Source organism: Sprattus sprattus (assembly GCF_963457725.1).
Source record: "Sprattus sprattus genome assembly, chromosome: 7".
Taxonomy (NCBI): domain Eukaryota; kingdom Metazoa; phylum Chordata; class Actinopteri; order Clupeiformes; family Clupeidae; genus Sprattus; species Sprattus sprattus.
This window is the reverse complement of record NC_137926.1, coordinates 36,084,840-36,101,745: the sequence shown is the minus strand read 5'-3', so window position 1 is coordinate 36,101,745 and position 16,906 is coordinate 36,084,840.

Here is a 16,906-nt window from a genome sequence, read left to right as displayed (position 1 = left end):
ATGTTAAATGTTCAGTCTACATGTCAGATTTGAAGACTGAACCTTACAATATTTATGGTAATTGCCTTTCATAGTTTTCACGTCATGTCAGAGTTACCTTGGTTGTGTTCCATTTCTTAGAGAGCTCTCTTGATTCCTCGATGTCTAGTCAGACAGGTGTCTGACGAGACATCAAGGTATGCCAAAAAACGGTTGATTTTCGATGATTCGGGACACTCTATTCAGACAGGATGTGGCGTCATAACGCTGTGTGTATATATCTGCTCGCACTAGCGCGCTCTGTCATACGGCAGTATGTGGTGTCATCACGCTGTGCGTTAGCAAGCACGTTGTTAGCAAGTGAGCAATCATCATCAGCTACTGACAGCGACATGGCTAACGGATACCTCCCTAACGAATTCAGACAATTCTTTGTTAATCAATCACGGCATAATTGCCCCCGCTCATCAAGCAAAAAGTGTAAGACCAAGTGTCCGAAAAAGTTCACCAACGGGCTATTCCCGGGTGGTGGAATAGCCCGTTGTAACGAGCGCCTTGAGCCTGCCACCTGCCCCCAAGCAAAAAGTGAACCAATTTAGTGCCTCTTCGTCGGTCTAACTAAAGTCCCGGGTGGGGGGATAGCCAGCTGCTTAGCATAACTGCCATTCAGATCCAATGGTAATGCTACCTAGCTAGCTAACTGTTGGTATACATCGTTAAAAACCACCAAAATACTCATGTCACTGGCTTTAATTTCAGAATGGCATGTTAGTAGTACATTTAATATCAGTACAGTTTAATTACTGGTGATATTTACATTTACGGTCTGTAGCCTTGTGGTCTATTGACTCTGAAACCGTATGCACTGTAACCATTATGTCCGCCATTGTTTTCGAAATAAAACGAAAAGCTCCGGTTAGGGAATGGCGCACAGAGTTATGGGTAATAAGTGCCGCCATTAGGGCATCAAGGAAGCTCAGACGCTCTCTTGAAAAACAACCGTTATGTGACGTATTTCAGAAACAGAATGTTTAAAAACATTGGGACAGTCCTTGCTCTCTGAATAGGAAGGAAGGAAGGAGGCATTTTAAGCCCTTCGGAACACACGCCTTGTCTGGGAATTCACTGCATTTTATTTGCTCAGTTAGTCTGGCGAACTACGCAATGGCAGTCCACTTCAGACACGTAATTGGACACTCCTTTAACCAACGAGACCAACGATACAGGTGACGTACTTTGCATCCTGTTTTTTTGTAGTTAGACTATCTGGTTATTCTAGTGCTCATGTAAACGGAATAAACTGATATTCGTTATAGGTTTTTGAAAAACCCGTTTAACACACCTATTTTGTTACGTAGTCGTGGTTAGTTTAAATCCGCCAATGGCGCGCCAGGTAGCCAATAGCCAGCTTGTGGTTAGCTCCAAGGATCCTTACAATTCCGAACTAACCTGGTATAGACACTTCGCCAGACTGACTCTGAAGGCAAAATCAAATTGGCCGGAAGAAGAGGGGCGGGACTTCCCAGACAAAGAGTTACCAGCTTGCGGGCAAGAAATACACTCCACACCTGTCTACCACTGGAACTTATATACAGGAACTGACAATCTTTGATTCAAGATTATTTAATACCTCCACTTTAAAATGGTCTGACTTAGGTAGTAAAATGCCAGACAGTTGTGGCTGTTCAAATCGGAGAAGAGACAAGCCCGCTAACGTTGTTGCCAGCTGATTCTGGGTCAACTTTTCTCAGACAAGCAGTAACGTAGTGTTAACCTTTCCTGCACTGTCCGTCTCTGACCGTAGTCGGAGATTGCAGGGGAGACTGAATTCACTGCTCCAGGGCCGAAGTATCAACTGTTTATAACTTCGGGGTTATTTCCTGTATTCTTACTCTCTGCTGCTGGTTAGCAAATAACGCCACTGTATTCTTTGTTAGAGGATTTATTCACTACACACCGAAATAACTTTACAGCACATATGTTTTTCTCCGGTCGCTCACACATAAACCATTCCACAGAATCACCTCTCTTCTCGCTCTGCCACACCCACCCTGTACGTACTGAAAGGAGCCGCACCATTTTACAACAGTAGCCTTAGTACACTTCGACAACGTTATAGAAATAAAAATATAAGCGGGTGCAGTAAATGGATCACAAGTTCCCCAATTTTTTTTTTTTTTTTTTCTCCTAGATATCTCTGTCTGGCTGTTGTGGTATGATCTGTGTTTGATGGCGATCGTAATTGAGTAGGCTGCACTGCTTGGAGATGTCCACTGGGTCGACATGTTCGCTGTTTTCGCTTTTTGCCCGCAAGGTACCCATTGTTAGTCTGGGAAGTCCCGCCCCTCTTCTACCGGCCAATTTGATTTTGCCTCTGAAAAGGGTCTGGCAAAGATTGCACAGCCGTTCAGTACAGCATTCTCAGGATCTCTGGGACCAATCACAAACTGTCTTTTGGCTACCTGTCGCGCCATTGGCGTATTTAAACTTACCACGGCTACGTTACAAAATCTACTGCACGGAGAGTTTTTAAACATTGGACATGGTGGCCGCCGAAGCACCGCAAAACTTCGATAAGGCAAGTTTTCTTTGACAACAGAACAGAACTTGCCCTGGAACAATTCATACAGAAAAAATATGTGTTTGCTTTATTACCGATCGTTGTATAGTATCGTTGGTCTGATTGGTTAAAGGCGTGTCCAATTACGTGAGTGAAGTGGATCGCTGTTGAGTAGTTTGCCAGACTAACTGAGCAAATGAAATGCAGTGAAGGGGCGGGGAATTCCCAGACAAACCCATTGTACTCCCGTGACTGAAAGCTATAAATTACCGTAAATATTGTAATGTTCTGTCATTGAATCTGCAATGCAGAATGAACATTACATTTACATTGAACATATACATTTAGCACTTGATATTTGTATTTACATTTAACATTTACAGTTATATATAACATTTAACATTAACATTTAGATGAAAGATTCATATTATTTAACAACTTTATGTTACTGCCAAAAATTATCCTTGGAAAAGTTATTGCATGAATTTACATTCATTTCTCTCTAAATGTTTGAAAAAGAGACACACTTAAACTGCAAAATGCACACCAATGTACGGTGGCCGAGAGGTGCAAACCAACATTACAAAATCTGAAACACTTTAACAAAGCTTGAGACAAATTAACATTTAGGAAAACATTTTGACATATCATAAAACTAAATAACATTACCACAAAACATTAACAAGTCCCGAAACAAATTTACATTTCAGCTGATTCTGGGTCAACTTTTCTCAGACAAGCAGTAACGTAGCCTTATCTTTGGAGCATGCAATAAAAGCAGTAACACTGTTTTGGTCGCCTCATTTATCAGAATAACTACCTAAAAGGGGAACTGACCAAGAATTTAAGTCAAGAAACAAAGCATCGAGGAGTCACGTGATCAGCTGGACAAGATGGCAGCCTAAGTCCTTAGCTCCTAGCCCAGCCTTGCCGAATTGTTGATTTTATTATAGTAACTAGTATCAGAATTGCACTCATTCGTGCTCACCAAAGTTAATTTATCCACTATGGCTTCGAAGAACAAAGTTTCTAAACAGGACATTGATTCCATCGTCGAATCTTTAATGGAGAAGCAAAAAAGCTACTTCGAGCCTCGCCTTGCCCAGATCCAACAGGTGGGAATGGAGAATGTCCAGAAGCTAAGTGCTATCCATACTGAACTAGCATCGCTAACTGCTAGCATAAGCAACGTGAAATCAGATGTGGATAAACTCAAATGTAAGGTGGAGAACAACTGCAGCGCTCTTGATGGCCATGACCAAGCTTTTGGGGAACTAGAGCTGAAGATGGCAGATATGGAGGATAGAAGTCGAAGATGCAACATTCGGGTCATTGGGCTGAAAGAGAGACTGGAGGGCTCTAATGCTATCCACTACCTCACACACTCCCTCCATAAATGGTTCCCTGCTCTTGCAGACGTGCCTGTTGAAGTAATGAGTGCTCATCGAATCTACGGTGACGCTAAACGGGGTGACAGTCGTACTCTGATTTTCAATGTTCTCCGCTATACTACAAGACAGGCCATTTTGCGTGCTGCTAAAAAAGACCCGCTTATGGTTGATGGCCGGAAAGTCCGTTTCTCTCCGGTCTACAGCAACTTCACTGTCAAGCGCCGTCAAGCATTCCATCAAGCTATGGATACAGCTCGGAACAAGTGTCTGGACTTTTTCCTACTTTATCCAGCAACGCTGAAAATCAAGGAGGGTGCACAGTTCAGATCATTCACCTCACCAAGGGAGGCTGAAGACTACGTGAATTCTGCTGCTTCCATCAATGCTGCGACCACAGCCAGACCCCGCCAACACGACGGATAACCCCTACAGTGGCCATTAAGTGGATCAAAGTCGGAGACCGTTGGGAGCATGATGACATCGCTTTCCCGCAATAACTACCTGTGGAGCTTGGATCCTCTGCAAATGTGACCCAATGGTTTACTATGCAATGAACTTCCACACTGTGTTTTTCTTCTTCTGTATTTACCTGCTTTCTATCGGAATAATTTTCTTCTTGCTTGGACCCGCTAAACTAGACGGCTAATCCGTTTGATCAAAATAAGGCGGTAAGCTTGTTTCAACATTTACGGTGCTGTTCAGCTATTGAATGTTCATGGTATGTTTGTTTGTGGTTTGCTTAATATTTAGGACTATGTGTTATAGTCATTGTGTTCTGCTCTCAATACTTTTGTTATCTGATCCGTTGTGAATCGAAACTAGTTACTGTGTTTGCTAGTAGTGCTATTTTGGGCTGGTGCCTTTAGCCCTTTAGCTGCCCCATATCCAACCTTGATCACAGACCTATGCTAAGATTAATGTTATTTCCCCTCGCGCCCCCCCTCATTTATTTTAATATGTGTTACTGTTTGTCTACGTCGTATATGTTTTGTGTAACTAGGGACTTAACTTTGGATGCAATGTTATTGTTTTGTAAGGAAATTGAAGGCGATCGTGATATGTGTTCAGTAACGTATCAACACTCTGAGCTATCCATTTTTGATAATGGGTGAACTAACGTTTTTGGTTTGGAACTGTGGCGGATTGAATGCTCCACATAAACGTGCAAGCACTTTGAGGGTACTGAAGAATAAGAAAGTTGACATAGCCTTGCTACAGGAAACACACCTACTACGCGCAGATGCCGGGCGTCTGGCAAATAGATTTTATCGTACCATAGCATTTTCTGCTGCCACCTCTAAGACGAAGGGTGTGGCCATAGTAGCTAAACGGAATCTCCCCCTTAAGGTGCTATCATCTTGGGCAGACGATGCAGGCAGGATTGTAATCACTAAAGTAGAATTTCATGCTAGAAAAATTGCACTTATCTCCGCGTATGCTCCAAATATTTTTGACAGTGCTTTCTACAATACCCTCACAACTGAAATGTTAGAATTGACTGATTATCCTTTCGTTGTTGGCGCAGATTTCAATGCCGTGTGGGACCCAGTTGTTGATAGATCTAACGCAACAGCCTCAAGGGAGCAGGGCCACGCCACTAACGCTCTTAAATCATGGGCTGATAGCTTGGGCCTTAAAGACATCTGGCGGACAGTTAATCCATCCTCTAAAGACTATACCTTTTTCTCAGGAAGACACAAATCATTTTCCAGAATTGACTTTCTTTTTGCATCCCCTCAACTTTTTCATAGTATCGATAAGGCAGTGTTACTTCCAATTGCTTTATCTGACCACAAAGGCATCTTTTGCTCCACCACACTGGGCAGTCTATCCAAGCGTGCAGCTAGATGGCGCTTTGATACATCTTTATTAAAAAATGAATCCTTTACAGCTCAGTTCATTTCAGAATTAAAGTCTTTTACAGACCTAAATGCTGGTTCAGTAGATGACCCCAGAGTTTTATGGGACGCGATAAAGGGTTTCATTAGGAGTAATACAGTATTTTTCTCCTCTAATATGCGGAAAGCCAGGTCTCTACAGCTAGAGAACCTGGAAGCTGAATTCACCAGGCTCGATTCTATTCTGCAGCTCAAATTCTCAGATCAAGTGGCTTTAGAGCGTTCATTGGTCCGAAAAGAAATTAATAATATTTTAAAGCAAAAATCTGAATTTCAAATCCACAGGACAAGACAGCGATATTATTTCCATGGCGCTAGACCTAGTCATCTGCTTGCCATGAAAATTAGAACAAGTGAGTTTTTCTCAGATATACCTGCCATTAAAACTGAGGACGGTGATATCACTACTGAGCCTATTGAAATAAACAAAACATTTCAAACCTTTTATTCTGACCTGTATCAATCTGAAGTCACTCAAGGCAAAAATGTATCTGATGCATGGTTGAACCAACTAGACCTGCCCCAGCTTTCTGAATGGGACTCAACTAGCCTTGATAAATCAATCTCCGTAGAGGAGTTGAGAGGGGCGGTGCAAAGCATGAACAGAAACCGTTCTCCAGGCTTGGATGGGGTCCCGCCGGAGTTTTATGTGGTTTTTTGGGAACAATTGAGTCCTTTCTTTCTTCATATGATCAATTTTTCTATTGAAAAGGGTGGATTCTCAAGGGATGTTAACACTGCCTTGATTTCTTTACTTATGAAAAAAGACAAGAACCCCACTGAATGTTCTAGCTACCGTCCTCTTAGTCTTTTAAACTCTGACGTAAAGATTTTTGCAAAGCTCCTTGCTCTTCGTCTTGAGCCCCACATGCCGGAATTAGTCAGTTCTGATCAAACAGGCTTTATAAAATCAAGGATGGCATCAGATAATATCAGGCGTCTCTTGCATATCATTGATGCTGCACCAGGCTGTGAGACACCAATGTCACTTCTATCACTTGACGCAATGAAAGCTTTTGACAGATTAGAATGGTCATTTTTATGGTCTGTCCTCGAGGCAATGGGCTTTGGCTCCACTTTCATTGGAATGGTGAAAGTTCTATACTCAAACCCCTCAGCACAAGTGTTAACAGGTCAAACTTTCTCCTCTTTGTTTCCAGTCAGTAGGTCCTCCCGCCAGGGATGTCCATTGAGCCCTGCACTATTTGTCCTCTCTCTTGAGCCTCTGGCCCAGGCTGTTCGTCTGTCCAACATGGTCTCACCTATATGTATTCGTGATACACAGCACAAGCTTTCATTATTTGCAGATGATGTGATGGTGTTTCTTGAACATCCCACCCAGTCTCTACCCCACCTTTTATCCATCTGTGAGGAGTTTGGGAAGTTATCAGGGTTCAAAATTAACTGGTCAAAGTCTGCGCTTATGCACTTAAACGATAGTGCCAGGAAATCAGTCACCCCTGTTAATATACCACTAGTAGGGCAGTTAAAATATTTAGGAATTGAGGTCTTTCCATCCTTAAACCAGATTGTCAAGCACAATTATTCATTGGCATTTACTAATGTTTTGAAGGATATGGACAGATGGATTAGTCTTCCCATGTCTATTCAAGCCCGTATTTCTATCATAAAAATGAATGTTTTGCCTAGGATAAATTTTGTCAGTTCCATGGTCCCTCTTCCCCCTCCATCTGATTATTGGAGTAAGCTTCAATCTGCCGTCTCTAAATTTATATGGAAAAGAAAGCGGCCACGCTTGAAGATGTCCATTCTGCAGAGGAGGAGGGAGGACGGTGGTCTCTCTGTTCCCGATTTCAAATTGTATTTCTGGTCATTCGTCCTAAGGCCTCTGCTCACCTGGTTTAACCCATCCATCTCAGTTTCCTGGCGCTCTTTAGAGAGCAGCATGATAGAGCCATGGAATCTCCATGATGTGCTTTTTGTCAATATTTCTAATAAACAATGCCAACTGCGCTTTGGCCCCGTAATTTCTCATCTAATTGGAACCTGGAGAATGGTTGAGAAACACTGTCATATTTCAAACATTTGGCATACCCTTTCTCCGATATTCAAAAATAAAGCACTTCTTATTGGTGGGAGACCTATGTCTTCTCCACAGTGGGAACAAGGGGGTGTTCGCTATCTAAAAGATATTTTTAATAATTATGGACTACTCTCTTTCTCTGATATAAAAAATGCATTCAATCTGCCAGGTTCTTCTTTTTTCTTTTACCTACAGTTAAGATCAGCGCTCAAAGCGTACGGTGTCCCTTGGCAGGACCGTTTACCCACTCACCCTGTTCGGCAACTTTTTACATTACAGACTAAAACCAAAGGTATGGTCTCCAAACTCTATCAGTTTTTGGTGATACCTGACCGCTTTACACTTCCTGTGGAACGGGTCTGGGAAAGAGACTGCCCAGAATTAGATGAAGAATTTGATTGGCACGATGTGTGGTCTGACATCTCTCAAGTGTCACGCAATCCAGATCACCAGCAAATTCATTACAACTTTATACATAGGACGTATCTCACCCCTGTCAGATTGCACCACATGAAGTTTGTCAATGACCCCCTGTGTACCTTATGTCCACTGAAGGTGCAGGGCACATATCTTCATATGATATGGGACTGCCCTCCGGCCAGGTTATTTTGGAACCAAGTTGCATCCAAATTATCTACCTTGACTAATGTTACTGTGCCTCCTACTGTGAAGATGTTGATTTTGAATGACTTGTCTAGCTTAAAACTGTCTAAAACCCAAAAGCGTGTAATTTTTGCTGGACTGACTGCTGCCAAGAAAATGATTGCAACACGTTGGAAACCGCCTCACTCTATGTCAATCAAAGCCTGGTCCCTTTACTTTTTGGACGTTATATACCTGGAGCTGTCAACAGCTCGAATTAATGGTGCTTCAGAGAAAACTTTAGCTACTTGGCACAGTATTGCTGTTTCTTTGAAAGAAAGGGTGTAAACCTAAGCCTTAATCCAAAGATATTTTAGTTAAGTCCCATCCATTTGTCTATGTCCCTATGTCTGTATGTCATGTATGTCTGTCTCTTGTCTCTTTTCTGTCCTCCATATATTGGTGTATGTGTATTTTTATTATGTTGTTTTTATTTTCTTGTCTCCTTGATTTTCTGGCCACTTATATGGACTTATTTACTTTTAATATGTATGTTTTGCTTTTTTGCTCTTCCTGTATGAATTCATTGTTATAAAAAATAAAAAACATTTGATCACAAAAAAAAGAAACAAAGCATCAACACGATTAAAATTTGATTATCAGGCTTCTGCTGTGAGGTTGTGACAAGAAGCCTACCTAAGCTAGTAGGCTAGGCTACTGTATTTCGTCATCCAACTGGTAATACTTCAATGCCAGTAAAAAATATATGGAAATATAATTTCAGTTGGCATTCGCCAGACCAGGTGTATGTACTTGTATTAACCAGGAACTTGGGTCAAATATTAGCGTTGGGTAGGATAAAGGCTGCCCGCTAACAGCATGTAGCTCGCAATGGCAATCATCTTTGCTCTGATAATGAAAATGATTTTTTTTTTCACCTTCCAGACGACATTGTTAGGGGCCGATCACACAGGACGCGACTTTTAAAAGCGCGTCGCTAGCAAAACCATTGTTTTCCTAAGGTACGGCGCCCCTTTCATGTGCCTCTTTTAAACGCCGCGCCTCGCGCCTTTCTGGCGGTTTAAAGGCGCGCCTAAAAGTTAAAATATTCTCAACTTTAAGCGCAAGGCGCGAGGCGCACATTTTAGCAGTTTATAACTATGAGGAATTGTACAACTCCAGATGTAAGAATTATTCGAATTCTATACGGCGGACACATGCGTGGACCTGCGTGAGCAACGAATTGGCCGTCTCTACACTATGCCTTTTATAAATGCCTTTAAAACAAATAGGCTAGCTGGCTAGCTAACTGTAGGCACCATAGACATGTATAGGCACCACTCCACAGGCGCATAGGCGCTTTTCCCCAGGCGCATCTTGCCAACGCGCTTTCAATGCGACTGCGCTTATAAAAGTCGCGTCCTGTGTGATCGGCCCCTCAGATACACATACGCGTCTTTTTTTTTCAGGCAGAAACGCTTCAGTAACGCCTTGGCAAAGTGCGGCGGCCAAAACTTGCCCTGGAAAGTTGAGAATAGTTCAACTTTTAAGCGCACCTAAAAAAACGCTTCAAAGACGCAACGCGTGGTGGAGAAGGGCCGCACGCTTTAAACGCGCCGTACCATAGAAATCAATGCATTTGCTCGCGTCCCGTTTTTACAAAAACGCGTATATGTATCTGAGCCCTTATGAACCCATCCCCTTCTGAAAATTAAATGACTATCTGTGCTTTTGTAGGCTTTCAGTTTTTGAGGTGTAGGGGATTTTCTATTAGATGTAACTATCTCCAAACTGGAGCTCAGGCAGGGACTTCGACAACGTTATAGAAATCAAAATATAAGCGGGTGCAGTAAATGGATCACAAGTTCCCCAATTTTGTATTTATTTTTTCTCCTAGATATCTCTGTCTGGCTATTGTGGTATGATCTGTGTTTGATGGCGATCGTAATTGAGTAGGCTGCACTGCTTGGAGATGTCCACTGGGTCGACATGTTCGCTGTTTTCGCTTTTTGCCCACAAGGTACCCATTGTACTCCCGTGACTGAAAGCTATAAATTACCGTAAATACTGTAATGTTCTGTCATGGAATCTGCAATGAAGAATGAACATTACATTTACATTGAACATATACATTTATCACTTGATATTTGTATTTACATTTAACATTTACAGTTATATATAACATTTAACATTAACATTTAGATGAAAGATTCATATTATTTAACAACTTTATGTTACTGCCAAAAATTATCCTTGGAAAAGTTATTGCATGAATTTACATTAATTTCTCTCTAAATGTTTGAAAAAGAGACACACTTAAACTGCAAAATGCACACCAATGTACGGTGGCCGAGAGGTGCAAACCAACATTACAAGTCTGAAACACTTTAACAAAGCTTGAGACAAATTAACATTTAGGAAAACATTTTGACATATCATAAAACTAAATAACATTACCACAAAACATTAACAAGTCCCGAAACAAATTTACATTTCAGAAAACAAATTAACAAGACGCAAAACACTTTAACAAGTCCCGAAACACATTAACAAGTGGCGAAACACATTAACAAATGACATTAAACGGATAGGTAATGTACCAACTCCGTGATCAATTTAAGTTGATGGAGTTCATGGTTAACCAAAGCAGCATTCTGTGAGCAACGATAGTAAAATGAGCTTGAGCAACTTCCGGTTACGATTTTTCAAAATAAAAGCGCCTTTTTAGCCCGGTTTTTTTTTAACTGTCAAATTATTAATTTCATAGGAACATCAAAATGGGTTAGACGATTCACTGATGTAACAAAAGTTTGATTTTCTTGTTTAAATATATGGAACACTGACTAAACAGGCAATATTGCAATTATTATAGTAAGAAACTGTAAAACACACCACAATCTGCTGATTATACCTCCATTAAAGTTGGTTGAACATGTTCAGTATACTGTAGAGAAAGGGTAAATATGTTTAACAATAATTATTGTGGTCATTCACTGTGAAAGAACACACAGATCACACAGGTGAAAAAGGATTATCTCAAATGCCAGGGTATTGCCATGTGACACGTATCACACTTTGCTGAAGAAACAAAAGATTGTGTCTCCATAAAAGGGGGGTGGAATATGTTCAGGACACTCCAAACATTAAATTAAATGTATGATGTAGATGTGAATTACGTCCCTGAATGCTTCACCATGCTTTAAACATAGGCGATCAGACAGGCGAAAACATACCACACTATCCTGATGAAATTAAAGATTGTGTGTCAATGAAAGTGGGGTGGAATATGTTCAGGACACTCCAAACATTAAATAAAATGTGTGAAATAGTCGTGAATTACGTCCCTGAATGCTCCAGAATACTTTAAACATAGGCCTACACACAGGCGAAAATGCATTATTTTCAATTGCAGGACCATATGACACATATCACACTATGCTGATGAAACTAAATATTGTGTCCCAATGAAAGTGGGGTGGAATATGTTCAGGACACTCCAAACATTAAATAAAATCTGTGAAGTAGTTGTGAATTACGTCCCTGAATGCTCCAGAATACTTTAACCCTTCTAGCCCCAAGGTGCCCCGTGATATTTGTATTAATATATTTTAAAATCTCTGTGAGTTTGTCCTACAAACATAAAACTAACACCTACAGCACCATTGAACCCTTTTCTTTTAAAATATTCACAGTTTGAAACTAAAATATAAATAATCACTTTGTAAGGAGAATATAACTAATCCTTTGCACATTCAGGAGCCTACGCCCCGCCCATAAGCAAATGACAACCATTCATATGATAAGGGAATGGTAATTCAGTGATAACTATTGGGTCATGATGTGTCAAGAAAACCTGTAGGGGGGAGAGGGCCACAAAGACATTCAAGGGCCATTACGTGCTGGCCATTGTCTTTGACCGAGGTGTACCAGAATGTTCACACCTTTCTCATCAATATGCATAGTGGTCTAAGTGAAGAAAAGTGTCACTTTCTAAATTACTTATAATTAGTATAGAAACCACACACACTTTTTTAATGCTAAACTCACCTTTTTGGAGCAAACACCTTTGTTTACAAGGTGCACAGTAAAAAAGAAAACTTCCAAAATGTTTACAATGTGTTTTGTACAAAGTCTGAGCTAGATAAAACTAGATATCATTTTTAGTGTCTTTATATTTCATTTTAATACAAAACTTTGTTTTACTACATTCCTTTTAGTCTCATTGTATTATTGCTGAGTTGTTCTAGAATATAATCATAAATACCACTTTTGCCTCATGGTTTTTAGTAAGATGGAATATACAAAAATATCAGGCATGGCAAACTACCTAACAGAGTCAAAAAAGCCCTTGGGGTTGGAAGTGTTAAACATACGCCTACACACAGGCGAAAATGCATTTTTTTCAATTGCAGGACCATATGACACATACCGTAAATCCTCAAATTGTGGCCGGGGCTTGTATTTACTTAGGCTGCACAGCGCACCTGCCTTTTTTTGGGGCAGGCTTGTATTAGGGGCAGGCCTTTATTTCCTACTTATCTTCTGTTATAGAATTGTATTATTTAAATAATGGGCATAATTGCAGTAGGCTAATATAATGCATTGCATATGCGTTCAACACTGCCTGCACATCGCGTAGCGCTTTATGTGCGGTGTCGAGGTAAAAATAATCATCGGAGTTATGGTCTCCACTGTCAGGCACGGAGGAAAAGATTTCCAACGCCTTGATTTTAATCATTTTTCTAGACACTCTATTATGCTTATCGCGGACTGAAAAAAATTTATTCAACGAGCTGGTTTGATATCCAGCCTAACTTTCTTTCTACCTCCACCTGCTAGTCGTAGCCTATCGCATTTGTCTTGGGTCAATGTTAAATTTCTTTGCAGCTTTTTCTCTCGAATGTTCTTCAGCAATCAGCATACACCATCTCTTTGAATTTAATATCAAAGTTACGTCGGTCTACTACTGCTTTATGATCCCTTCTGGAAAAAGTAACCTAGCCAACTAAAACGTTACAGATAAACAACAGTAGGCTATACGATACGTGCATTTAGGCTAAACCATAACAAATTGCCAGACGCGCCTTCATGAACAATAACAAATTCGCCTAGGAGCCTAGTCCTACGTGGGGAAATTTCTTTTTTTATTGCAAACAGCCCATGAAATTAGCCAACAATATTTGATCACGTTATCAGAAACCACCGCAAACTAAGGAAATTGCGTCCTAATGGAAAGGAAACGTCCTTATTTGGATTACATAGCGTTGTGTGGGAGATACAGAGCTTTTCAACAATACCAAATATGACAGGCATCAGAAAACAGCCGATGTACTGCACGTTACGTTAGAATGCAAACTTTCCAGGAAACCTAGGAGAATTCTAACGCCGCGAACAGACAAAATGTGAATAAATATACACATTAATGTATAATTGGGATATTTTCTTTATGCTAGTATGAAAGATTACATGTTCAGGGAGTGAACTAGCTCTTATCTCAAAATTGACCACTGCTGAAAAAACGATGTTTTTGCCTGCCGTGTCTTGCCTTAAATAAAATGTGTGATGTAAATGTGAATTACGTCCCTGAATGCTTCACCATGCTTTAAACGTAGGCGATCAGACAGGCGAAAATGCACTATTTTCAATTGCAGGACCATATGACACATATCACACTATGCTGATGAAACTAAAGATTGTGTCTCAATGAAAGTGGGGTGGAATATGTTCAGGACAGTGAGAGGAGCAGGAGTAGTGAGAGGAGCAGGAGTAGTGAGAGGAGCAGTGAGAAGTGAGAGGAGCAGGAGCAGTGAGAGGTGTAGTAGTGAGAGGAGCAGGAGTAGTGAGAGGAGCAGGAGTAGTGAGAGGAGCAGGAGCAGTGAGAGGTGTAGTAGTGAGAGGAGCAGGAGAAGTGAGAGGTGTAGTAGTGAGAGGAGCAGGAGTAGTGAGAGGAGCAGGAGTAGTGAGAGGTGTAGTAGTGAGAGGAGCAGGAGAAGTGAGAGGAGCAGGAGCAGTGAGAGGAGCAGGAGTAGTGAGAGGAGCAGGAGTAGTGAGAGGAGCAGGAGAAGTGAGAGGAGCAGGAGTAGTGAGAGGAGCAGGAGCAGTGAGAGGTGTAGTAGTGAGAGGAGCAGGAGTAGTGAGAGGAGCAGGAGAAGTGAGAGGAGCAGGAGTAGTGAGAGGAGCAGGAGTAGTGAGAGGAGCAGGAGAAGTGAGAGGAGCAGGAGTAGTGAGAGGAGCAGGAGCAGTGAGAGGTGTAGTAGTGAGAGGAGCAGGAGTAGTGAGAGGAGCAGGAGAAGTGAGAGGAGCAGGAGTAGTGAGAGGAGCAGGAGTAGTGAGAGGAGCAGGAGAAGTGAGAGGAGCAGGAGTAGTGAGAGGAGCAGGAGAAGTGAGAGGAGCAGGAGTAGTGAGAGGAGTAGGAGTAGTGAGAGGAGCAGGAGTAGTGAGAGGAGCAGGTCCAGGGAGAAGAGCAGGCCTAAGGAGAGGGCAAGGTAGAGGTATAAGAATGCGTGGTGGTGGCATTCTAAGGGCTACAAGGGCAGTAGTGAGTGATGGAATTCGTGCCACTATCATTGACCATGTGATAAACCACGGTCTTTCACTAAGAGAGGCTGGTGAAAGAGTACAGCCCAATTTGAGGCGGTCAACGGTTGCGTCAATTATACGCATCTTTCAACAAACCAACAGGTAAGTTTGCATTTTACATGGATTGTTTCTATTCTCACTTGACATGTCAATGAGGCCATACAGTAATGCATATGTTGATTTCTTTTGTGCCTCAAAAGAATGCAACGTCTTCCTCCCTCTGGGGGAAGAGGAAAGCTCATCAATCATCAACAAGAGCTTGCCATAGTAGATATGGTTGTTGCAAATAACGCAATTAAACAGCATGAGATTCAAAGCAGAATTTTGGAGGACCAAGAGATATTTCACAATATCAATAGCATCAGCCTCGCAACCATTACGCGGACATTGTCCAAACACAGAGTGCGGATGAAACAGCTCTACACTGTTCCCTTTGAGAGGAACAGTGAGCGAGTCAAGGTGCTACGACAACAATATGTCCAGGTATAGTGTGTATATTCAATTCAATGTACAGTTCTATAAGCTTTGCACTTTTCAAGTAGGTAACCTACTCAGTAATAGGTTACAGTACTGTATGGTATATAGTACTGTAATGGCATGATTTACATAAACTTTGTTTCAGAGAGTTATGGAATTGGAGGCCAACCAGGCCCCTCATGAATTCGTATACGTGGATGAGGCAGGATTTAATCTGGCCAAAAGGTGTCGACGTGGAAGAAATGTCATTGGAAAAAGGGCCACAGTTGATGTTCCTGGACAGAGAGGGGCAATTTCAAATGCAGGATCACTCCTCCACAAATGTCAGGTTGGACCTTACAACACTGAGCGCCTCCTTGCTTTTCTTGATGATCTCCACCAGCGCCTGGTTCCAGAGCAGGATCAGGAGGGTAAAAACAGGAGGACCTTCGTTATCACCTGGGATAACGTGGCCTTCCATCACTCACAAGCAGTTACAGCATGGTTTGAGGTCCACCCAAGACTGATTCGTCTATTTCTTCCACCCTATTCACCTTTCCTCAACCCCATAGAGGAGTTATTTTCTACATGGAGGTGGAAAGTCTATGACCATCAGCCACATGACCAGTTGTCCCTCCTTGAAGCCATGGATGCTGGCTGCAGGGACATCACAGTTGATGATTGTCAAGGGTGGATCAGGCATTCCAAGCGGTTTTATCCCAGGTGTATTGCCTTGGATAACATCAGATGCGATGTGGATGAAAACTTGTGGCCTAACCCTGAAGATCGCAGGGATTAGATAAAGGAATTTTGTGCTTTTTTTTTAGCTCTCCCTTTTTACTGGGCTTTTTGCTGTTGCTTTTTTGTTCATGGATATTTTGTATTTAACTTTAAACAATACTGTAAAATGTTTTCTGTTGTATCATACTGTAAACAGTATTTCTACTATACCTCCTGTAGTAAAAAGTAAAGAAAAAGAAAACTGATTCGCTTTTTACTGGAATGCTTTTGAATGTGAACATTACATGTGGATATTAGTGCTGTAGCGATGCGTCGATGACGTCGACGCGTCGATTTCAAAATTACGTCGACGCCATATTTTTACGTCGACGCTTCGCCACATACACGTGGTTGACCCAAACAGAAACAAACATTGCGCAAGGACTGAGAGAGCAGAAACCCAGGGAATTGCTTGGCGCCATTAGTTGATATTGGCGATCTAACGTAGTGAATCATGATACATACTATAAGCTGACCAACACCATGGCTTAGCTCTCTGTGCCGTTTGTTCATGCTTAGTTGCCGTGTTCTGCAGCCGTAAGTTAACGTTAACTAAACTGACACACTAGTAGCTAGCTAACGTTAACTACTAGCAACCAAGCACGAACAAACTGCACGGAGAGCTAAGAAGATAGTT